The following is a 24,542-nucleotide window of genomic DNA, read 5'->3' on the forward strand; positions in this document are numbered from 1 at the left end:
TTAGGTGTATTAATGATGACAATTTTAAAGATGAGTTTCTGTTTTGCAAACCTCTTGAAATGACAACTATTGCATGTGATGTGTTTGACACAGTTGGTTCATTTCTGAAAGAGAATAAGATTTCTTGGGAACAAGGTTGTGGTGTTTGCACAGATGGTGTTCCAGCTATATTAGAATTTCAATCTGAATTTCAACATTTTGTACTGAATGAGTCACCAAAAGTCACTGGAACTCAATGTATGATTCATTGGCAAATATTAGCAACTAAGACACTGCCACAAGAGTTACAAGAAGTAATGAGAAGCGTCATATAAGTTCTGTCAATTTTGTAAAGGCGAGCACTTTAAACAGTCGACTGTTTTTTGTAAGTGTGCAACAAGTTGGATGTGCTGAATAATGCTCTGCTATTTCACACTGAAGTGAGATTTTTGTCCAGAGAAAAAGTTTTAAAATATGTTCTTGGGCTTCGTGATGAACTCAAAACATTTTTTAACCAGAAAGCAAGATGGCAGTTTGAAGCACTTTTCAGTGATAAAAGTGAACTGCAGAAAATAGCTTACTGTTGGACATCTTTGCCATCTTGAAGGAGTTAATTTATCACTGCAAGGATCAAATGCAACATGCCTTTATTTGTCTGAAAAGACCCAATCATTCCAAATGAAGCTACAGATTTGGCAAAACAAAAAAAAATTGGATGAAAATAAAATGTGCATGTTTCCTACCTTATCTGCTTTCTTTGATGAACATAACATTGAACCAGACAAAAGGATTATGATGATAATTTCTGTGAAAGAACACTTGCACATGCTTGCAGATGAAATTTCATCGTACTTTCCAAATCTAGCTGACACCCATGTGCACTTGCCAGAAGCCCATTCCCAGTCAGAGTTGAAGATGTTCCTGAGACAGCACAAGAGGAGTTCATTGAATGTATTAACAGCTATGCACCAAGAACTGATTTCTCTACAATGCCCCTTACAAAATTCTAGATCAAGTGTTTCTAAGCATGTTTTGCTCTGTCTGAGACTGTTGTGTTGTGCCTTCTTCTTCCATTTCCAACAGCATATCTTTGTGAAACAGGTTTGTCCAGATTATTGGTTATCAATTCTAAATACAGAAGTAGACTTGTTGTGGAAGATGATCCTCATTGTGCTCTTGCAAAGACTTCCCCAAGAACTTCTGCTTTGGTGAAAAATAAGCTATCTCAACCTTTGCACTCACGTTAGATTTTTAAGCATATTGTTGCAAAATGTAAGGACAAGAACCAGATGATAATATCAGTAGATGGAGAAAAAGTATTTGACAACATTAAATATCCATTCCTAATTAAAGGCAAGTAGCTCAATATTATAAAAGATATATATGTGTGTGTATATATCTATAGATAGATAGATAGATAGATGATAGATAGATAGATAGATAGATAGATAGATAGATAAACAACCCACAGCTAGAATTTCATTCAATGAGGAATAGACAAAACATTCCCACAGAAAAAGGGTCCAGACAAGGAAGCCCCTTGTCCCCACTTTTATTCAACATTTTCCTGGAGATTCTAGCTAATAAGACAAGGATATTAAAGGATATCTAGGAAAAGAAGAGTTAAAATTATCATTATTCGCATATGATCTGGTTTTATATAGAGAGAACCCCAAAGGCTTCACAAAAGGAGTGCTGAAAACAATAGAGCAATATCATAGAGTGGGAGGATATAAGCTCAACAAGCAGAACTCAGATTGCTATATACAACTGATGGTATAACAGACAAAGAGCTCAACAAGATAGTACCCTTCACAATAGCCAAGTATAAATTGAAATATCTAGGGATTCACTTAACCACCACCACCCTCCCCCAAAAGACCTGTATGAAGAAAACTACAAAACATTATTACACGAAACCAAAAGGGGACTTCATAAATGGAAGAATATCCTATGCTCGTGGGTCGGCAGACCCAATATTGTAAAGATGTCAATCCTACGTAAGGCACTCTATAAATTCAATGCTGTGATGGTTACATAATCTGGTGTAAACTTGAGACTATTAAGAGTGAAGGGGTGGAGTTTAACCTGTCAATCAGGTTTCAGCTTGATGACCTCATTTGGAGACACTAGAGAGATAAATAGTTCACTGGAGTCCAGACCCACACTCTCTGCTTGGTCTTATGACCAGATACGACACATGGACTTATGATGGAGTCCTGGAGATGGAAGAGCCATGTGGAGAGCCCTGCCAGTGCTGAGATGCTTTCACTGCCACTGGATTCCCAAGATCTTCCACCCACTGGCCTGTGATCTTCCTGAATTCGGCATCATTATATGTGATGCATGAGTCTGAAGAGGAATTTATAGATTGGTATAAGACATATGTGCTAGTAGCAGACTTATGTATTCAATCTGGATGGGGCTGGGATGTTTTTTTCTTAATATTGTGCTTTACACAATTGATGTATGTATGGATTGTGATGAGTTGTATAAGCCCCTAATAAAACGATTGTAAAATAATTCAATTACTCTTGATATATAGCTCTTTCTTATACACATATGAGTCTCCCTGGAATTGTTTCTCTCGTTAACCCGGACTAACACATATGCAATTTGACAAATCCAAGCGTCATTTTTCAAAGAAATGGAACCACTGACTACCAACTACATATGGAAAGGGAAGAATTCCTCACAAAGAAGAGTAATGTGAGCGGGTTTGCCTTACCTCACTTTAAAACTTATCAGACAGCCACAAGTGTCAAACAGCATGGTACTGATGTAATGATAGCTACTCGAACCAATGGATAAGAAAAAAAAATCCAGAAGTAAAAACAGCAGCATTCAGACAACTGATCTTTGAGAAGGGCCCCCAAAATATCAAATGGGAAGCAGATGCCCTTTTTAACAATGGTACTGGAAAAACTTGACATTAGTCTGCAGAAGAATGAAACGTGATCCTTATCTCAATTGTTACACAAGGAAAAATTCAACGTGGATCATAGAACTCGAGGTAAACCCCCAAACTATCAGGGTCATCAATGGGAAAATTAGGGCAAAGCTAAGAACCATAGTTCAGGGAATACATAGGTGAGCAGAAATGAGGAAGGAAACATGCTGAGAGTAAGATATAATAGACGTGTGGGACACACTAAAGATAAAACACTTGTGTAAACCGAGCGACTTCATCAAGTGTAATAAGAGAACCCACAGACAGGTAAAAGATATTTAGTAATGACATATGAGACAAAGGGCTTATTACTAAAGTCTACAGAACCCTGTAAACTTACATGATAAACATGATAAAAAACAAATAGCCCACTAAAGAGGTGGGTAAAAGGCTTGAACAGAAGATTCACAAAGGAGGAAACTAGAATGACCAATAAACATGATAAAATATTTATGATCATTAACCACCAGGTAAATGCAAATCAAAACAACTATGAGATACCACCTAACACCAACACAAATAGCCAAATTAAAAAAACAAGCACTCACAAAAAAACCCAGAAAGAAACAAATGTTGAAGGGGGTGAGATAAGAACTCTCATTCACTGCTCTTGGTCTTGTAGATAAGCACAGCCACCGTGGTGGAAAGTGATTTGTCAATACCAAAAGCGGATGGAAATCAAGTTACCTTGCCACCCGGCTATACCACTTCTGGGCATATACTCAGAAGAAATAAGAAACAGACCACGACCACACATTTGCTTTCCAATTTTCATCGCTGGGCAGTTTACAATCACAAAAAAAATTGAAGCAAGTTAAGTTTCCGTCAATAGATGAATGGATTAAAAAACTGGTATATACACACAATGGAATGCTATGCATCCCTAAAAATCAGTAAATGAAAAATTGAAAACACATCATCTCGTGGGAAGAGTTGGAGCATATTATGCTGTGTGAAGCTAGCCAAGCACAAAAGGTCAAGTACAACATGAATCCAGCGAGGTAACTTCAAATAGCAAAACAGGCATAAGGGAAAATGCACAGAGTACACAATCCTGGTGCCGAGGACCAGATACTCTGGCATGAGCCAGACCAAACCCAATGAGTCATGTCATCAAAAAAAGATAGTACCTTTCCTGAATGGCATCTTCCTTCCAGCCTCTCATATGCCTTTAAGGCTCACAGAAGGATGAGGGCCAAAAACAACAGCAATAGGGGGTCAGGGTACCAACCCACCCAAGGGGAGGGCATTGTTTATATCTCCTCCGCAAGAAAGGAAGAGTGAAAGTAGGGCCCATTACATCGTGCCTATCTTTGAGGTCAATACTCCTGCTCAGAGCAACTCATTCCCAGAGATCACTGTAGGACTGCCCTCAGCTCAAGACAGGAAGTCCTCTCCCTGGATGACAGCACTGCAGGAGACAGCCCTGAGGACATAGTGCAGGGAGAGTGACTGGTCTGCCCCTCCCACCTGGTGGCAAACCAAGAGGGGAGTGCAAAAGACAAGTAATGGGAGCGAAGCCACAACATCTCAGAGGAATCTCGGTGGTAGACTTCTGACGGGTGTCAGCAGCACTTACTTGGCACCTCGTCTGAACTGGTTGGGGTTACCCACAAGGGTGTCACACTGAAAGTCTAAAGGAGGAAAGAGGGTGGGGGGCACTAGAATGCTCCACCCCTGACTAGAGGAATAACAATGGGAACTTTTAGGATGCACACCTTTCAGACATGAATACTGATGACCAAAAGGGTGTATGGGTTTATAGGTCAGCGGTTCCCAGAGGACTAAACTGATGGATTTTGACATGTCCTTCCTGCTATTGAACAGAGAGACATTCATCTGCTCTGTGTCAGTATCCCTGTTGGAGTGGGGACTATGTATATGTTCTTTGTTCTTGTTATTATTGTTTATCAATACAAGATAGACAGGAGAGGTGATCTTACAGAGACAGTGATGGGAGAGGTGGTTCCTAGGGGGACATATGAAGGGAATCAGCAGGGGGAGATGAGCTGTGAGCTAATAAGGATGGGGACAGGGGAAGAGTAAAAGTTCTGAAATTAATAGTTAAGAGGGTGCAGCATTTCTGGTCATGTTTGAGAAATTGAATTGCATCTGAGTGTTATTATGAGAGGCGAATGATGGGTAAACATGATAGTGAGGCAGGAGGAAAGAACGTAGAAAAAGAGGGAGGAAGAAAAAATATATTCAGGCATTTATAGATATAGATGTATATTTATGTAAATATATAAACAGGTGTATTTGTTTATAGATGTGTATATATATATATATATATATATATATATATATAAAACAAGGAAGTAGATGGACTTTGGGCCTCTACTTAAATTTTACCTCAGTACAAGAATGGTTTGTTCTAACAATGTGACAATGTATGATACTCACCTTCCTGACACAATCGCTGAAAGTAAAATGGGTCTGTAAGCAAATGTGGTGAAGAAAGCGGAGGGGGCCCGGTGATTAAAACAAATAGCATGTAGGGTCTTAAAGGCTTGTAGTTAAACAAGTGACCATCTAGCAAGGAGGCAATAAAGCCAACATGGAAGAAGCACACCAGACTGTGTGATCATGAGGTGCTGACCAGAATAGGTAGCAGAAGTTCAAAAACAAGCAACCAAATTGATGTGAAGGGGCGTGGATGTAGTGGAGACCCCAAACACACCTGTAAGATAATGGGACAGTCTCTCTCAGAAGGGCCAAAGAGAAGTGGTGATAATTGAGCGTGCAATATAACACTGAGGAATCACTTAACTATATTCTAGTTCTTTAATATGCCTCCCCTTATTATTATGGTTTTTATCTGTTTTACCTCATCAATCACGTTAGACTAGTGCTTGTTCATTTGTGTAATTAAGATCATTTGAAACATGAAACCAAGATAGATAACGTTTCAGAAACAGTAACAGGAGTGGTGGTTCCCTGACGGTCCAGGAGAGAGGGTGGGTGGGGCGGAGCTGATAGCATTAGTTACTGTATAACCCCACCTTAAGGGTGCGAATAACAGAAATGGATGTTAATTGAGTTATTGGATGGTGTAAGATACAGCTAAATAAATAAATAGTGTTATTGGGTAGGGTGGAGGAGGGAGGGGACAAGGGGGGCTGATATCAAGTAGTTTAAAAAGAAAATTATTTTAAACTGATTGTGGTAGCAATTGTACAATACTGCTTGATGTGATTAAACTGTGGAATTTATAATATCTGTAAGAGATCCCAATAAAATGATTTAAAATAATAAAAATGTCTCCCCAAACTTCAAAGAAACTGGAGAGAGATCATTTTAGAGCCTGTGGTTTCAAAGACTGATGCTGTTGCTGCTGTTAACTATCAAGTTGTCTACAGTTCATGGTACCTAAACTATAAGGAGCATGATTTAATTCATCCTGTGACAACCTTATGATTGTTTTTCAGTCTGAGTTCATTATGGTGGCTAATATGCCAACATATCTTAATGAGAGTTTGCCTCATTTCTGCACTCCCTGTTTACCAAATGATGTCTTTTTCTAGTTATTTGTCTTTCCTGATTTATCCAAATTAAGAGTGCCCAATCTCACCATCCCCACTTCTAAGAAATATCCTGGTTGTATTTCTTCTAATATTGTCTGTTCCTTCTTTCGGCAGTCCGTGGTGTATGCAATCTTTTTAGCCAACACTATGGTTCAAACAAATCAATGTTTGCTTGTTTGTTTCTGTCTTACTTTTTAATTATTTAAGTTTTGCCTTGCTATGATGTGTGCATATGAAAATACTGTGCCTTCAAACAAAAGGAACTCAATCATTTTTACTTTTTAAGGTTAAAGAGGCCATTTTCAGAAATTTATTAGAAGGCAATTGAGTTAAAGGCCTCATCCAACTTACCTCCCTAGGCATACAGGGGGGGAAAAATTCAACTCCTCACTAGCCCAAGGTCTTTTGCCTAGAGGCAGATATCAGGCACACCTCCACTCTCCATCCTTCTTTACCTATTCGAATACCCACCATTCTTCCCGTAATACTATATTTTTCTGCTGGGTTAAATAATTTGTTGCAATGGCCACAGAAATCACAGACAACACTCATGATTAAGGGGGTTTATTTGGGAAAGTAAAAGTTTCCACAAACCAGGATCATAAAACATTAAGAATACAGTCAAAGGTCCACAGCAGAACTTTTTCTCAACCAAGAGCCCAGTTTCTCTCTAGTCCTCAGCCTAACAAACAGAGGGTCACTTGGCCTCTGTCCCCATGGGCTAGGAAAGCCAGCCCACTGCTCTGCCTCACAGTCTCATAGTCTTAGCACTGTCGCAAGGTATCTGTGCCATGGCCTGTGACTCCTCTGGTCTCAGCCTCTATTTTCCGTCAGAGATATTGAATCTGCTCCACAGGTGGCTCATCTTTCTCAATTGTCCTGGGGTTTTGATCTGTTCCTGCTTCTGAGATCACCCATTCTTATAGCAAAGAGAATGGCAACTAAAATGCTCCATAAGCTCTAGTAGTGTTTTAGAGACCCTCTTTGCATCGTCCTTTTGGGGAGAAATACAGGGACATGGATAAAAGAGCCATATGAAAAGTTTCACTTCACCAGAGTAATCTATCATTTTGTTTATTTACCACTGCTTGCATGAGTGAAGATTTTTGAATCAAGTGTATTAACATCTTGAAAACTCAGAGTTTTCTCCATTTATTATGATGTTGTTTATCAGACCTGTTGTGAGGATTTTTATTTTCTTCATGTTCAGGTGTATATCCATATTGCAGTCTTTACTCTTGATATACATTACTAAGTGCTCCAAGTCATCTTCATTTTTGTCAAACAAGATTTTATTATTTGCATATTACAAGTCTTTTATGAGTTTTTCCTTAATCTGATATGTCTTCCTTACATAGTCAAGCTTCTGAGATTGTTTATAGAATAAGTAAGATCCAACCATTGTGCACACCCTTTCTAATTTTAAACCGTCATGTGTTCTCTTGTCTATTTCAGCAACTGATTCTTAATCTATGCAAAGACTCCCCATGACCACAATGAAGAGCTCTTACTCATTATTCACGATCATAAAATAATAGCATAAATTTAATGTATTTTGAATTTTAATTAGGTTCTATGCCGATTTTCACTCACTTCCGCCTCATTAATTCTGACTCATGGTGACACGATAGATCAGGGTAGAACTACCCTACGGGTTTCTGAGATGGTAACTCTATGGGAGTAGACAGCCTCATTTTACTCCTGTGGAGTAATGGATTTGAACTACTGACCTTGTGGTTAGCAGTCCAATTGATAAGCAGTACACGATTAGAGCTACCATATCCGTCTCTGAAAAATGTAAAGCCAGAATGTTCTTTAGAGGCAAGGGTGGCATGACTTATCTTCATACTTGTAGGCCAATCCCTGGAGAGGGATATCATGCTGGGACAAGGAGAGGGCAGTGAAAAAGAGAATACCTTTCAACAGGATGAATTGACAATGTGGCTGTACCGGTGGGCTCAACTTAAGAACAATTGTCAGGATGGCACGGGGTCAAGCAATATTTCACTTTGTTGTTGGAGTTGGAACAAAAAATAACAACCTCACGCAATTCCCTACTTATTCAGTCTGTTAGTCTCACTACACTCCTCTGTTCAATCCTATTTCTTGACTTTTTAACTCCACTTGCTTTAAGTTTTCTGTTTTTGCCTATGTCATAAAACTCTCCTATATAGAGATTTTTGAAGTGCTCTGCTAACCACAAGGTCAGCAGTTCCAATCAACCATCTGTTCCATGGAAGAAAGATGAGTCTTTCTGCTCACTGAAGATTTACAGGCTTGGAAATCCACAGGGACAGTTCTACTCTGTCCTGTAGAGGTGCTACGAATCAGATCGAAAGTGAATTTGTTTTTTGTTTATATAAATTATATTTGTCATTTGATGTTTATTTATAGCTACGAATAGTCCATTATAGCTACTAATCCTTCTGCACATTCTAATCCATATGCCAGCTGTTTAAATAGACTTTTGGTATTGTTTCTTATATAGTCTCGCTTCTTTAATGTGAGTGGAGGCAAAGACTATACCTTACCCATTATTTTATTTCCTGCAAAACATAGCAGACATTACTTTAAAAAAGTCATGTATTCCCTATCTAGGCATATAATGGTAATCTTTAAATAAGTATTTATTTTTTTAATTCAAACAAATTGGCCTCAACCAATATTTATTTAACTTTCCTCAATAACAGTGGTTATCAACCTTCCTAATGCTGTGACCCTTTAATAAAGTTCCTCGTGTTGTGGTTAGCCCCCCACCATAAAATTATTTTCATTGCTACTTCATAACTGTCATTTTGCTACTGTTATGAATCAGGCGACCCCTGTGAAAGGGTCGTTCGACCCGCAAAGGGTCGCGACCCATATCTATAAAGATATGGTAAACTTTATGAAAACATGGTGTTAAAAAGTATCAGAAATATTTTATATATTTATTTTTCCATTGTGGAATTCTTACGTTTCCTTCAAAACACTTGTGTGTGTAAGAGGATGACAGTACAGCATGAAGTAAAACAAGTTTTCAAAGTTAATTTGATTAAAAATGATGCTTAAATTTTTAATTGAGGTCACAACTCACAAAGAAAGAAGGGTAAATTTCAAGTTCTACCATGAAATCATTTCATTCATTTATAAAGTCTAGCATTTGAATTAGGGATGAATATTACTTTTTTCTCTTTGAACCAAGTTCAAATATAAAGTAATTCTTAATTTTAGTTAATAATTTATGCATACACTTATCCAAGAATTTTAAAAGATTAATTCCAGGTTAATTAATGAAATTAGTTACCTAATATTAAACTTCACCAACTCAGATTTTAAATTAGGGAATGTATTTTGGTTTAACTGTTAAGGCTTTTGGTTTATGGAAAGAAATACAAGAGACGTCTTTGAATCGTGATGCAAGACCAAAGGTTGATTATTTAGTTCCCCTAGACTTTGCCTTTACTTCTGACTTCTGCAACCATCAAAGTCTCAGTGGTTTCACTAAGGCCTATGATTACAAATCTACTTACTAACACCTCTGGTATCAATATAAGTGCTATAATGTTAGTTATAACATACGGAAAACAGTATAATATGTACACAAATAACCTATGCCATGTGGTCAACTTGATGAAACTCTGAATGTTGAAAAGATGTAAAAAGATTATTTGACTCTGAAATGTAGTTTAATCAAATCATAGTACTTATTATGCAGATATGCGTACATTTAAGAGAGGGTTTTCAAAAACTCCATGGAAACTTTATATTATGAAAAAATATTTTTAATTGCCAAAACATACTCATACTGATTTAGTAAAACTTGTCTGAACAAAATATAGTTTTAGGCTCCAAGAAGTATAAGATATATGTTTGAAAAGATTCCAATTGGAGCAATATGAATTCTGCTCAAACTGAGGCAAAAACAAGCACCAAAACTATCATAAAGCCTGGGAAGTAGTGAAAGCATTGATGATTTGTGAACTGTTATGGGGACAATGCCCAAAGAAATCAGCAGTCAATAAATGGGTAACTCATATACTCATATAACATGGTATAAGACAATGTTTATTGATCATCTACGTCAATTTACAAAGAATCCTATTAATCTTATTAATACCTTAATTGAAGAGAACTAATGATCAACAGCAGAAACAATAGCCAACACCATAGACACCTAAATTGGTACAGCATGGGTGAAAAATTATGAGTCCAGATCAGCTGCAGACAAGAGGAGAATTTTTAATGGAAACTTTAAATAAGTGGGATCAAGATCTGATGTAATTCTGGGAAGAATTGTAATGGGAGAAAGGACATGGCTTCCAGATTATGATTCCGAAGACAGACCACATGTAGAGCAGTAGATGACAAAGGTGAAAAGATGAGTTGGCCTAGAGCAAAAGTCATACAAATATGATAGTGACATGATCAAGGCATTTTGCTTATTGATTTTCTGGAGCAAAAGGACAAAAACACCTATTTATTAGGTTTTGAGAAAGTTATAACTATAGCAAAAATAATGGAAAATACCACTGTTCCTGCTAATTCCTGTCATTTGATGGGAAATATTAGACATCTACCTTACAGTCCTGATTTGCTTCTTCTAATTGCTTTGATTTTCCTTTCTATGTTAAGTATGATTTTTAAAACATCCATTTTGTCATTTAATGATTAAAAAAATAATACTTTGAATGGTTAAATTCCCCCAAATCTCAGTTCTTTCAGGATAGACTAAATAGCTGGTATCATCATGAAAGTATCTTAAATCTGATGCTGCTTAAATTAAGAGGAACAAAGCTTATATTTAATTTTCATTTCTGTTTTTCCATAGAAAATCTTGAAGTCCATGCTTACATTGGTGTGTATATGCACTCTAGGACAAATTGTATAGAATTATATAAACATAAAGCAATAGCTTTCATGGAACAGAATTAATGTATAAAAAATGTTTCAAATAAAGATATGTATTTATTGAATATTTTAATAAAAATCAGGATATGGATGGCATATATTGCATCACTGAAAATATATAAGATCATTTGGATATCCTCTGGGCTATTCTTGTAATGATTACAAAAGAAAAAATATATTCTAATATTAGATTATTTAGTTCCAGGGAAAATTATACTCTACCTTTAATACTTAATACTGTCAATGGAATAAGAAGATTTCTTGAAAAGAGCTCCAAATAACCAAATTTGGAAACTCCCAGATTGGTTCTGGATTACTTTCATCCTCAAGGAAAAACAGCAGTAGTTTTGGGAAACATATACTCCCTGCAAAAAAAAATTAAAAGTAAAATTATACATAATTTGATTTGCAATAATAATTATGTAATTGAATTGATTTTATTTCTACCACTTTCAAATACAACTTAATATGGGTTGCTTTTAAAATCTCAAGGTGTCTCTAGTTTATGTTCATTTTTCTAGTAAGCCATGGCTCAGAGATCAGTGCAAAGAAGAGGGGACTGGGATCTAACAGAGTTGTGAAAATTGTGTATGTATACATATAATTGAATAAATAAACATTCAAAATAGGAGAAGAAATATTTTATCTTGATGGTAGGGTATACAGAACTTAGCAATGAGTTTAGGGGTGTTCCATATGCAGAGCATCCAAAAATTTTCAGGTACTGAAGGTCTAATGAATGGAAGCAGATCACTGTCAGAGAAAACGTCAGAGGAGGGGCCGCTCAAGTTAAAAAACACTCAAAATGTGACTGAGGACGAGCTGTTTCCAAAATAGAGTTGATCATGGTGATCTGAATCGAGAAAAGTCTATGGAAGGAACTTCACTTCAGGATCTTCGCTTGCTGATGGGGCATGACTTAAAGTGAGAAAAATTGTTACAAAAATCTAATATCAGAATTTGGGCTATAGGAAGTATGAATCTAGGAAAATTGGAAATCATTAAAAAGGAAATAGAATGCATAAAGACTTATAACTTAGGAATTAGTAAACAAATAAACTGTTAATGGCCATTTTTGAATCAGAAAATCATGTTTTACTATGCTGAGAATGACACAATAAAGAAGTACAGCACTGTATTCATTGTCACAAAGGACATTTCAAGATCTATCTTGTCTGAGATAGGATTATATCTATTCTCTTTCAAGAAATTCCAATCAAAATGACTATTATTCACATGTATGCATCAACCATCAAAGCTGGAAATTCAGAAATTGAAAAAGTCTACCAAAGTGTTCAATTGGAAATTGATCAAACATGCAATAAACATGCATTGGTAACTAATGGTGATTGGTATGCAAAAGTTTGACACAGGAAGGAAAAGTAGTTAGAAAATATGGTGATAGAAATAAAGCCTGTAATCAACAGAAATTGATAGAATATTAATTGAACTTTTTCAATAAGCTGATGAAGCACTGGGAGTATTTACCAAGAATTTTGTGCCAAGAAATTTGGAAGACAAGCACGTGGCAAGCTGACTGGAAGAGTTCCTTATTTGTATTCATTCCAAAGAAAGGTGACAAAACAGGAGGCGCAAATTATAGAACAGTATCATTAATATCATATGCAAATAACTTGTTCTTGATCATCCAGCAACGGTTGCAGCAGTACATTAACAAGGAGCTGCCAGAGGTCCAGGCCTGATTTCTTTCATGTGCTATTTATGGCATTGAAAGTACCATGGACACACAAAAAAAATCTACTTGGAAGAAGTATAGCCAGAGTGCTCCTCACAAGCAAGACTTCATCTTACATACTTTGGACATACTGTCATCAACGACCAGTCCCGGGAGGAGGCCATCATGCTTGGTAAAGTAGAGAGGCCTTGAAAAAGAGGAGGTCCCTCAACTCGATGAATTGACACCGTGGCTGCAAAAATGGGCCCAAGCACAGAAACCCTTGTGAGGAAGACCCAAGACAGAGCAGTGTTTGCTGTTGTGCATAGGTTGCTACAGTGAAAACTGACTGGAGGGCCCCACAGAACAATAATCACATAGGGGTATTCTTAATAAAGAGAAATCCTTGAATCAGTACATTTTAGATACATGAGAACCTTATGCAAACTTTAAACAGAGACAATACTCTTCAACCATTGTCGCACCTGGTCAACTTATTTATTTTCAATTGTGAGAGACTAATGTGCTACGTCCATCATTAGAATAAATGCTTTAACTAAACACAAAAAACTAACAGTTTTGCCATCAAGTGCATTCTAGATGTGACCTAATTAGACAGAGTAGAACTGTGTGATAGAGATTTCGAGACTATTAGCCTTGATTAAGCAGACTGACACATTATTCTTCCAAGAGCAGCAGCTGGGGTCAAACTACGGGCATTGCAGTTAGAAAATGAACTTTATATTCACTGTGCTGCCATGGCTCCATTAATTATGTCTTGATGTGATCCTGAGACTTAAAAACAACAACAACAACAACAACATAAAACCCTTAAGATCTGTGAACACAAGAACTTAAAAACCAGTTGCCATCAAGTTGATTCCAAGTCATTTCCACACCATGTTTGTCCCGGTAAAACTGTGCTCATTAGGATTTGCAATGGCTAATTATTTGTAAGTTCATTAGTAGGTCAAACTTTTGCCTTGTCTATAGGTAAACTGAAATTGCCAATCTTTTTTCTTATAGCTGAGGACATAAACCATTTAAACCACCCAGAAACATGCAGAGCCATAATAGAAAAGAATCACTCATTTTTGTTACAAATGAGAAAATAAGGAACATAGAAGACTATAGATTGTGTTGTGATTCATGATTTATTTGTTTCTGTTTATTTTTCTCTCTAATCAAAAGTATTCTAAGGCAGACTGAACTAAATAGATTAGTTGTAAATGATTACTGCTGCTGCTGATAAATGTAAGCAAGTTAATTCCTGGTCATAGACACCCTAGTTACAATCTACTCGATTCTTTCCCATCGTCACAATTGTTATATTTCAGTCTACCATTGTAGACATTGTGCCAAATCATCTTGTTGAGGATTTTCCTCTTTTTTGTTGAACATCTACTTTATCAAGCATTATATTCTTCTACCAACATGTCCAAAGTATGGGAGACTAAGAATTTTCATGCTTACTTCTAAAGTGCATTCTGTCATCAAATATTCCAAGATAGATTTGTTTTATATCTGACAGTCCATGGTGCTTTCAATATTCCTCATCATCACCTTAATTTATAAGCAGTGTGCTAGGCTGGGTTGACTACAGAAACAAATCCACTGGCGCTGATATATATGTAAGAAAAAGCTTTATATCAATAAATAATTATATATCAATACAACATCCCAGCCTCATCCAACTCATTGGACATAAAATTATGTAACAATCATAATGATTGATCATTTTCGTATTTCTTTATTCGTTCTTCATCTTTCATAGTCACATGAGGTGATTGACAATAAAATGAAGTACGTACTTTCAGGCACACTGTAGTCAAATGGATATTTTGCTCTTTGACACTTTAAAGCTGTTTTGTGCAGCAGATTTGTCCAATGCAATGTATCATTTTTCTTCTTGACTACTGCTTCCATGAGCATTAATTGAGGATACAAACAAAATGAAACTCTAGAGAATTTTAATCTTTTCTTCATTTATTATATTTTAGGCTGTTGACATAGTTGTAAAGATATTTGCCTTTTTACATTGTGGTATAATCCATATTGTAGACTGTAGTCTTTGATCTTTAACTGATGTTTGATCTCTATTCTTTGATATTTGATCTTTAGCATTTACTATTGTTGAAAGGCCTCTTTTCTTTCAGCAATCAAGGTTGTTTCACCTGCATATCACACATTATTAAAGATAATTATTCCAATATAATGCAAATTTCTTCTACAAATGTTCTAGCATCTCTGAGTATTTGCTCAACATGCATGTTGAATAAGGATGGTGAAAGGATAAAACCCTGACACACCTTTGCTGGTTTCCTGATTTTAAAAAACGTAATAACTTTTTACTTGAACAACTCCACTTTCTCAATGTATATATTCTGCATGGGCAAAATTAAGTACTCTGGAATTCTCATTCTTCATAATGTTATTCATAGTTTAGTAGGATCCACACAGTTGAATGCCTTTGCATAATCGATAAGACACAAGTAAAACTCTTTCTGCTCTTCCATTCTTTCAGCTGAATCCCATCTCAGATCAGCAAAGGTATCCCTCATTCCAATCCTCTTCTGATCTGATTTAAATTTCTGGCAGCTCTCTGTGCTATTGCAACCAGTAGTGCAGTTTTACATTATCTTTAGCAAAGATTGTCTTTTACGTGATATTTATAATATTGCTTGATAATTTTAACTTTTTCTTGGTCACCTTTCTTCAGAATTGGCACAAATATGGATCTGCTCTACTTACTTAGACAGGTAGCAGTCTTCCAAATGTCTTGGCATGTAATTGTGTGTGTCAAAACCCATATCAGTTTACTGAAACAGCTCAATTGATTTTCTGTCAGTTCCTGTAGACTTTTTGTTGTTGTTTATGCCTTCAGTAAAGGTTTGAATTTTTTTCTCCAGTCCCCTCTCTTTCCTTTCTCTTAAAATGACTGATTGTCATCTAATTGTATTTGGTACAGAGTCTGTATAGTTATTCCATCTTCTCTTGATGTTTCCTGTAATATTTGATATTTAGCCTGTGAATTCACATCTATCAAGTTAATTCTGTCTCATACTGACTGGAAAGGACAGAGTAAAACTGTTTCCTTGTTTTTATAGGAGCATGCAGTCTCATTTTCCCTCCTCAGAGTAGCTAGTGGTTTTTGAACCATTGGCTTTGTAGTTAGCAGCCCAATGCTTAACACACAGTGCCTTGAAGGCTCCTTTTTATTGACATGGAAAATCGAGGTTTTTGTTTTTCCCCTTTCTTTCAGCTTGAAATATGCTGATTTTGTTCTTCCTTTTTGTTTTTCTAACTCTTGGTCTTTGTAAATTTTATTGTAATGCTTTATTTTGTCTTCATGTGCTGCCTGTTGAAATTTCTGTTCAGCTCTTTTACTTCATAATGTCTTGCATTCTCTTTAGCTACTCTGTTCAAAAGCAAGTTTCAGAGTCTCCCCTGCACCTATTCAGGTTTTTTTTTTCTTTTATGCTTTTAAAATTACCTTTTTCTACTGCTTTCTTCATGCATGGTGTCCTTGATGATGTTTGACAACGAGTCTAGTTTTCCATTCTTAGTTTTCAGTGCCTTTAGTCTATACTTAACAATGTTCTCTGAATTCACATGGCATATACTGAAGGCTATACTTTGGTCCTCATGACTAAGTTCTTCAACTTTAACATGAAATTGCATATCAGAAATGGATGGTTGATTCCTGAGCTGCCCCACCCATTTAGTCTTTTGTTGGCTACTTATATTGAGCTTATTCCCTTTCTATGAATTCAGTCAGGTTGATTCCTGTGTATTCAATCTAGTGAGGTCCACGAGTCTAGTTGCTGTGCATGTTGTTGAAAAGGATATTAGCAACGAAGAAGCCTTTGGTCTTATAAAATTCTGTCATGAGATTTCCAGTTTCCTTTTCAACAAGGTCGTACTTGGTGATGGCTTACTGATTCATCCATTTTTTTTTTCATGTTCCAATTACCACTATTTTCAAGTCTTCTTGATTGCCTGTTTTATCAATTATAAACTTAAGAAGTTGGGATAATTGTTTAATTTCTCCATCACGGGCTTTAGTGATTGGTGCATAAATGTGAATAATAAATTTATTAACTGGTCTTCCTTGTGAGTGCATAAAGACAACTGTCACAGAAGGTACTATACTTCAAGATGCATCTTCTTATTTCACGTAAATAATGAATATGATGCTATTTTTCTTGAATTTGTCATTCCTGGCATAGGAAAGCATGCAACTGTGCATTTTTTCAAATGGTCAACACCAGTCTGTTTCAGCTCCCAAATGTTTAAGTTGTCTTTCTTTAAGTGTTCCATTTTGGAGAATTTCTAATTATTCCAGATTCATACTTTGATCATTCCATGTTTTGATTATTAATGGATGTGTTCAGCTAGTACTTCTCACTTTCAGCCATGCCCCATCATCACATGAAGATCCTAAAAGCTTTGCTATAATCACATCATGAAAGTCAAGTCTACATTCAGGAGGTAGGTCTACACCAATCCTATTTCAACTTCCTTCCTTCCTGTCAGGCACTCTGCAGGCACTGTATCACACCATTTTGCATGGGTATTCATAATGACTCAGTGGCTAATTTTTCAGAAATGGAACATCTCTTCTTCTCAGTCTGTTCTGAGTTTGAAAGCTCTGATAAAACCTGCTCACCACGGATACCCTGAAGGTATCTGAACTACTGTTGGTATAGCTTCTAGCCTCACGCAAATATGAAACCCACCCTAGTAGGAGAAAATGACAGGTGAATGGTATAGGCTGAGGGAAATATAGTTTCTTATTTCTAAAATTACTGATATACCTGCTTTGAATGAATGTTGGGAGAATAAATTAGGCTGTGTGTGTGTGTTTGTGTGTGTGTGTGTGTAGTGTGTGGCATCTGATCCTAAATTTAGGATGTTTGCTAGAAGGATGTGTGAGACTCAGGACACAAGTGCACCTTATAAAAAGGGCTAATACTTATTACAACTAATTTATACTACTAAATCATAATGGAAAAGGTATAAAAAATTCTGAAATTATGTAGTCCTTGGATTTTGGTAATGGTTAATCCATTTAGCTGCTAACAGAACATATCAAGAAAGGCTTTCAAAGAAGCGCTTGGTGATCTACTTCTGAAAATCAACCAGTGAACACGTTATGAAGCACAGTTTCACTGTGAGGCACACAAGATCATCATAGGTTAAAATAAACCATCAGCAACTGTTTACTGGTGATGTCTGGAATAAGTGATATACATCTTAAATATATGCACTACTCATCTGTTACTTTGTTGAGATGTGGTGACTTGTGTGTTTCCCTGATTCAGAAAACTTTGCTATCACTATTTCAAATGCCAGCAGGTTCACCAGTGTATACAAACTTCAGTTTAACTTGCACACGAAGACAGAAAAGGAAGAAGACTTTTGGATTTATTTGGTGGGGTCAACAAAACAAAAATATGGCTTGCATAAACCTTACAGATAGCAGCAGCACAATGTTTGATACAGTGTTAGAAGATGAGGTCTTCAGGCTGCAGGAAACTCCACATGTATTCTCAAAGTCAATTCAACCATATGACATGAATGGAAACCTCTTGGGACCCTCATTTCATGATGTTACATGATACTAAATAAGATAAAATCTGTAAACACCTATTAGTGGTTGGAATCTACAAGGTACATGTGATATGAATGTAAGAAAATTGGATATTGTCAAAAAAATTAAATGGAACATAGAAATATTTGGTCTTAGCCATATTGAATCAATCTTATGGTTCACTATGCAAGGGATGAGTAAGGTCATCAAATGTTATCAAAATGTTATTTCAAGAACTGTTCTAAAGAATGACACTACCAGTGATAATATAGTATCTATTCCCTTGTAGTGAAAAATCAGTTAATATGATAATTATACAAATTCACTCTCCAAGGACCAAGGTGAAGGCATTGAAGATAAATAACAACTTCTGCAGCCTGATATTGACCAAATACAAAAACAATATTCATTGATAATTACTGGTGATTGAAAGTGAAAATTGCAGGCAAAGAAGAATGATAATTTGGCAGAAAATATGACCTCCATGATGAAAAATAATGTCGAGATTTCATGATAGAATTTTGCAAGATTTATGACTTACTACTGTAAATATCTTTTATGAACAATATATATGTCAACTTTAGTGGGGTAAATTTTACAATATAGTTCTACTAGGGCTTCAGTCCAGAGATGCATGTTTTTATTCCAAGCAAAATCTGTTCAAGTCTGAAGAAAATAAGGCAGGAGGGAGTGGAGGGGCATAGGCAATAAATAATACTATTGCTTTGACTAGAAGGGTACAATGCAGTTAGAAAAAAAAATAATGACCATGGTGTGATTGGCATAACAGCAATAGATTTAAATAAGAGATGTTGATGAATGTCAAAATTAGGAAGTGAAAGCTTGATGAGAAATACGATAGTTACTTTTAAAATATCTTCCCATGAATCATTTACTAAAGAAAAAGTATATGGTAGCTGTGAAGAAATCTGGAAGACACTGTCTCAATTATGTGGTTACTGTGAACATCCCTTATAATGAGGCAACCTGATTTTTGTCCTCATGGGAAGATTTAATGTGGATCTCCTTGAAATTTATTTATGTGCAGGAACTATAGATACTTGGAGAAATTCAGGCTATATCAAAGCACCTGAAAATACAATGCTTCATGTTGAGAGAATTTATAAAGTAGGGTAGACTTCTGATACATGAAAACTGTAAGATCATATGCTTTGGCATGTGGACTCACTCATTGCTCAGGATTCCACATTCTAAGTGTCAGCTGACAGCACTGTCATATGAAAGCTCCGGGACAGAAAGTCCAGCTAAACTCACTCAGAGATCGACAGAACGCTTTTCTTAGTCCTTATAGAAATAAGGTCTTCACTTCTTTCCAAAATTATTTTTATTAGTATGGCCTCATGGATTTGTAGGTTAGTCAATATTTTTATGCTCAATTGCTGTTATTATTCATTTTGATGATAAAAGTGATCTTACCTTGGCTACCAGAACCTCATTGAACATCTTGCTAATGGTTTTAAAATACATTCCTGCCATTAAAAAAACACATTTCAACACCTCCGACTTTCTTGAGGCAAAAGGGCATTTAGAGTACTCCTTTCCAAGGGTCTCTGATTCTTTAGAGAATGGTCTTTGGAAACAAAAGTGTGAAGCACAAATTTTTGCAAAGAAAAATATTTTTACCTTCATCCTTATTGGTATTGTTAAATGATTGGAAGGCAGACTAGGGAATGTATTGTCTTGAAATAGTTCTTATTCAGTTTTCCTCTAACAGAAATAATGGTGACCTAAAAAGGACTGAACAAGAAAAACAAATTAAAATCTTAAAATTATATGTGCCTTTTTTATATTTTGATGCAGATAATTATGTTAAACATTGGAGAATTGTCTCCACATTAAGCATTTATTCCCTAATATATATATTTTCTATCTTGTTTTAAATAAATAAGGAAATAACTTTCAGTTATTTCCTTTGAGAGACAATCTAGCCCTCAAATAATTATTAATACCCCAAAACTGTTTCCTGATATTATAATAAATGTAATTTGTTAATTGCCTTTTATTGTTCAATTTTAAGCCCTGAAAAAATAATAAACTTTCCTAGTATGTTCACTTCCTTCAAATGTTCTAAGGTAATCTTTATACCAATTATTTAGTACCAATTTCTCCCATCATGTACTTCTCTAAAAACATTCTCCCCAAATGATAATTGTATTACATGGGAAAAAATAATAAATAATGATTATCATATTGGGTGATACACATATGTGTAAAATCCATAATAGAATTGGAACAAACTAAACTTAATTTGTCATATGCATTTACTATTTTATTATTATTATTATTATTTCATTTTTTAGTTTACTTTTTTAAAGTCATTATACTGGGGTCACTTACAGCTCTTATAACATTCCATGTATCAATTGTATAAAGTATATTTGTGCATATATTGCCATTATCATTTCCAAAACATTTTTTTACTTGAGCCTTTGGTATAAGCTCCTCTTTTCCACCACCCCTTCCCTACCCTCCCAACCTTCTGAACCCTTGATCAATTATATATTATTATTATTATTTCATATCTTACACTGCCCATTGTCTCCTTTTATCCATATTTCTGTTATTCATCCCCTTCTGGGAGTTTGGGAGGCTATATATCCAATCTTGTGATGGGTTCCTCTTTTATTACCCTTCCCCCTTCCTGACCATGACTCTAACCTCCTGATATCTCTATTCCCACTACTGTTCCTGAGGGGTGTATGTTTCATGAATTCCATGTGTCAAGAGCTCTTATGTGTACCAATGTGTGCCTGGTCTAGTCAGATTTATAAGGTAGAACTGGGTAATGGTGGTCTGGGGGAGGCAGTGTTCAAGAACTAGAGGCTACACCTTCGCTTGAATCATGTCTTCCTTATAACCCTTCTGTGGGGAACATATACAATTGTCTACAGATGGGCTTTGGGTCACCACTCCAACCACCTTCCTTCTCTTCGATATAGTTGTTTGTTTTTGATCTTTTGATACCTGATGCCTGATCCCATGGAGGCTACATGATCACACAGGCTGGTATGCTTCTTCCATATGGGCTTATTTGCTTCTCTGATAGATGGCCTCTTGTTTAACTTGAAGCCTTTAAGACCCAGACACTATATTTTTTGATAGCCAGGCACCATCCGTTCTCTTCACCACATTTGCTTATGAACCAATTTTGTCTTCAGCAATTGTGTCAGGAAGGTGAGTATCAAAGATGAGTGCAAGAATATCAGATAAAGTGTTCTTGTGATAAGAAAGGCCTTCAGTAAAGACCCAAAGTCCCTCTGGTATCTTAATACTTAACATATAAATATATATACATTGATCTCTATCCCTTTCATTAAAACTTAACATATATACATACCTATAGCTATACCTCTATAAATAGCTCTGGCCTCCTGTTTCTTTCCTCTATTTCTTTTCACCTTCCTCCTATCCTATTATCTTGCTCATCCTCCATTCAGCTCTCAGTATTTCCTCTGGGATTCATTGCTTTTGTTCAAACAGCACCCAGCATTATACGCCCTCCCCACCATCAATTTTACATCTCTTGTTATTCCCTTATCTTTGAGCATGTTGACTACCCCCTCCCCCTCACTGCTCCCTCCTCTCCAATGTCACCCCAGAACCACCCGGTCCCATTATTTTTTCCTCCAGATCATTCATTCTGCCTATCTTTTATAGATAGACATATGGTGAAAGAAAAGGAAAAACAAAACCAAAACAAAACAGAACAGAAAAAAGAAATCAATAGATAGTTCCAGGTCTGTCTGCTGACCCTATGTATGTTTTTAGATCAGGTCTGATGAGGTGTCAAGCCCTATCCTCCAAGTCAGAAATCTATTTTCAGTATTCCTCAGTAACTTGGTTACTTTGCTCCCTTGCTGCCCAGTTGCACTCCATTCCTGTTTCACCACACTGTGCCTGGTGCATTTCGGAAACACTTTCCGCACAGTGTCTCCAGTGCTGTCCCCTGTAATGCTATGGGTCAGTGAGGGGACATCATGTCTCATGGTGGGGCTGGTCCTACTGTCCTCTCTATGCACTGGCTGCTCTGAGCAGGGATTCCGTCCCCTGAGCTTGGTGGGCCATGATGAGATTCTCTCTCTCTCCCCCTCCCTCCCTCTTAGCTTGCTCCCATGCATGGTCTGCACAAACCAGCCTTTCTCCCTTGACTATATCTTCAGTTCTGTCCTCTGTATTGCCTTCTTCCAGGGAGGGGATCAACATAGTTCGGCTTGGGCCCAGCTCCAGCTGTTAGTTTGCTGCTCCATGCCAGAGTATTGCCCTCAAGGCTTGGCACTCTAGGATGGAATCTTACCCCTCTCTCCCTTTCCTGTGGAGACATAAACAATATCCTCCCTGTGTATGTATTAGTGCCCTGTTTCCCATCACACTCATTTTCTTTTTTTTCCTTTTCTTTCTGCCTCTTCTCTTTCCCCTCCTTTTCTGGTTGACTGCCATATTTACTCCTGAGTTGGGTCAGACCCTTGCCAAAATGCCTGGACCTAGACCAGAGACTTACATATGCATTCATTTTCATGAACACAATTATCCTAGTTCATGATGCATTTATCTCATGTTATTAGTTAAGTATTGCCAAAAACTTTCTTGTATACATACTATTTGAATTTGAATATGGAAATTTTGTCATCTTGTAATATTCTCATTTAATAACTATTGCATCAGTAAATCAGCAAGGAACTGCCGGCATCTCAAACTGTATTCAGTAAAGGACACGGAATGAGGACTGTCAAAGTTGATGTTAGATGGTTCTTGGCTCATAGCCGAGAATACCAGAAATATGTTTACTTATGTTTCATTGAATATGCTAAGATCTTAGACTGCAAGGAACATAACACATTGTGGACATTAAGAAAGAAGAAGAAGAAGAAATTACAAAACACCTAATTTTGCTCATGCAGAAACTGTAAATGGGTTAAGAGACTGTCAGTGACACAGAACAAGGGAAAACTACATGCGTTAAAATTTTTAAAAGGTGTACTTCAAGGTTTATCATTTTCACCAGACTTATTCGATCTGTATCCTGAGCAAATGATCAAAGACACTGGACTATATGAAGAAGAATATGGTATCAAGATGGGAGGAAGGCCTACTGACAACTTTCTACAGGCAGATAACAGAGCCTTGTTCGCTAGAAGCAGGGGAAACCTGGACACCTGCCAATAAAGAATAAAAACTGCTGTCTTTAGTATAGATTAAAACTGTATGTAATATCTATGTCCATGCCACTCTGAACGCTCCTAATCTTGTCTGATCTTGGAAGCTAAGCAGAGTTGGGCCTGGTTAGTACTTGGGTGGAAGACTATTTGGGAATGCTGGATGCTGTAGGCTTCCACCATTTTTCTGAGAGATGGTCCTACTGTGGTGGCTTTTGTGTGGCTGTGATTGTGGAAGCTATGTCACTGATATTTCAAAAACCAGCAGAGTCACCCAAGGGGACAGGTTTCAGTGGAGTTTCCAGGCTAGGAATTGACAATGTAGAAGAATTTGGCTTCCCATGTCAGAGGACGTAGCCATGGAAAACCTTATGTATAACTTATAAACACTGTCAGCCATGGAATGCCCAATAGAGGAGAGCAGAACATTGTTGAAGGAAGTGCTGGAGGTTGGCCCCTTGTGTTGGAGGGCACTCAAAATGTGACTGCAGAGATGTTTTCTCAAAGTGGAATCTACATGGTGATGTAAGTGTGGTAAATCCTGCTGGGAATGGGGCCTTAGGGATCTTCATTTGCTGATGGGGTATGACTTATGGTAAAGAGAAATAGGCTAAAAAATCTGCTATTGGTGAAAATTTAGAATGTGCAAAGTATGAATTCAAGAAAACTGAAAGTGATGAAAAATGAAGTGGACTCCATAAAATTCAAAATTCTAGGTATTTGTGAGTTGCAATGGACTGATATTGGCCATTTTAAA

General features: G+C 36.6%; 1 pseudogene; it reads left to right on the forward strand.

The window, feature by feature from the left end:
- The first annotated feature begins 23,841 nt into the window (after positions 1 to 23,841).
- LOC115873243 lies at positions 23,842 to 23,960 on the forward strand (annotated as a pseudogene).
- Positions 23,961 to 24,542: the final 582 nt, after the last annotated feature.

The sequence above is a fragment of the Echinops telfairi genome, unplaced genomic scaffold (genome assembly GCF_000313985.2).
Source record: "Echinops telfairi isolate 266 unplaced genomic scaffold, ASM31398v2 ScPeMD7_7467;HRSCAF=8505_1, whole genome shotgun sequence".
NCBI classification, from domain to species: domain Eukaryota; kingdom Metazoa; phylum Chordata; class Mammalia; order Afrosoricida; family Tenrecidae; genus Echinops; species Echinops telfairi.